The following is a 1,921-nucleotide window of genomic DNA, read 5'->3' on the forward strand; positions in this document are numbered from 1 at the left end:
CCCAGGTTCAAGCAATTCTCCTGCCTCAGCCTCCCAAGTAGCTGGGACTACAGACACACGCCAGAACACGCAGCTAATTTTTGTATTTTTAGTAGAGACGGAGTTTCACTATGTTGGCCAGGATGGTCTCGATTTCTTGACCTTATGATCCATCAGCCTCAGCCTCCCAAAGTGCTGGGATTACAGGCGTGAGCCACGGCGCCCAGCCTTTATTCTCTTTTAATCTAAACTAGATCTCCAACTTTTGTTATGACATTTACTTATTTAAGAGTACATGCCAGGGTTTGCTTAGAGCAGGGCGGTTGAAGAGTGGCTCCTCTGTTTACAATACACCAAACAGGGATCTGGGTTCATTGTGACAAGGGGCACAAAACTTGTGTCCTCCCTACATGTGGAAAAAAAAAGAGAGAGAGAGAATGCATGCCAGTTGTTTTATAAAATATCCCATAGACTAGATTTGTCAGGTTGTTTATTTATTTCATTTGTTTATCTAGCACTTGTATTTCTGATAAATTGCCAGCTAGGTCCAAAGACTTAGTAAGATTCAGATTAAACATTGCCTATAATGACGTTGTGAATTTCATATTGCATTCCATCAGGAGGCACACGAGTTTAGGCTGTCTTGATATCAGTAATTCCAAGTTTGATCACTTGGTTAAAGTGGGTAACTGCCAGCTTTCTCCAGTGTAAAGGTACATATCTTCCCTCTATAATTACTCCATGTGGTGATACTTTAGCACCATGAATATGCTATTCCCTAATTGCCTTTTACTCAAGCGTTTTCACATCTATTGATGATCCCTACCTAAACCAATTGCTATGTTAGGGATTGCAAAATGGTAATTTAAAAAAATCTGTAAATATATTTCTGTTTTGTGGTCTTTCTTCATAAAAGCAATTACTGCATTCACTTTTTAAAATTGAATTGCCTAATGTTTGAACAGTTTTCAGCTGCTCTATGTCAATGTTTTTCTGGTAAGTACTCTTCAGTTGTTGGAAATGTTTGCCACTCTTTTCCTCCTTCACCTTATAGTGGATTTAATTTGATGCCATGTGTCACTCATTATTGAGTGGACAAGTGATTTGCATGAAGCTCCATTGGGGGGCAGGGCAAGGTATCCTTTTAGGATAGCTGGCTTCCTTCCACCACCATCAGCCATAGACACAGACTGCTTCATACAACTACTGCTCATCCATTTGACTTTTTGTGTAGGCCCATGTGGACAGTTAATGATGGTCGTAAATTATTTGCTACTCTTCCCATTTAGAGGTGGAGTCTATTTCTCCCATCCCTCAAATCTGGGACGCTCCTAGTAAATTGCTTGACAAAATATAATGTGCTGAAAGTGACATTGTAGGGCTTCCATACTAGGTCATAAGATGCCTTGCAGCTTTGACTCAAGCCTCGTGGAACAATTGCTCTGGGGTCATCAGCTACCAGATAAGAAGTCTGACTACTCTGACATCACGATGCAGATGACTAATCCTCAGCAACCATATGAGGACCCCAAGCACAAGGCATCCGCTGAACCTGTCATATCCCAGAACTATGAAAGAGAATAACAAATAGATGTTTAAAATCACCAAGTTTGGAGGTGGTTTGTTATACAGCAATGGATAGCTAAAACATCCACTTCTACGGGCCGTGTGAACCTGAGCGGGGTATAAGATGGCTTCTGCTGTCAGCCTTACTCACCCAGTTCCCATAGCTGTTGTTTCAAAGGAAGGAGATCTCTTTTGCATTTGAGGTTGCATCCTCCACCTGCAGGAGGTGTACATATTCCTAGAGCTTCCTGACATCCACCCCCTCTGCATCCTCTCTTTCTCCCTAGTGAGTGCTGGTTAATGGTGACACCGGCAGCCTTCTCACATATTCTGGAGTCTACAAATGATATGCGTCCCCTAGTTTCTTTTTTTTTTT

The 1,921-nt window shown here is 41.7% G+C and overlaps 1 non-coding gene across 1 annotated transcript; it reads left to right on the forward strand.

Moving 5' to 3' along the window:
* Positions 1 to 279: 279 nt before the first annotated feature.
* On the forward strand, positions 280 to 408 carry LOC117071911. Its single transcript, XR_004432636.1, has one exon. It is a non-coding gene; the product is annotated as a small nucleolar RNA SNORA11 (small nucleolar RNA).
* Positions 409 to 1,921: the final 1,513 nt, after the last annotated feature.

Source organism: Trachypithecus francoisi, unplaced genomic scaffold (genome assembly GCF_009764315.1).
Source record: "Trachypithecus francoisi isolate TF-2019V2 unplaced genomic scaffold, Tfra_2.0 Lachesis_group3, whole genome shotgun sequence".
Classification (NCBI taxonomy): domain Eukaryota; kingdom Metazoa; phylum Chordata; class Mammalia; order Primates; family Cercopithecidae; genus Trachypithecus; species Trachypithecus francoisi.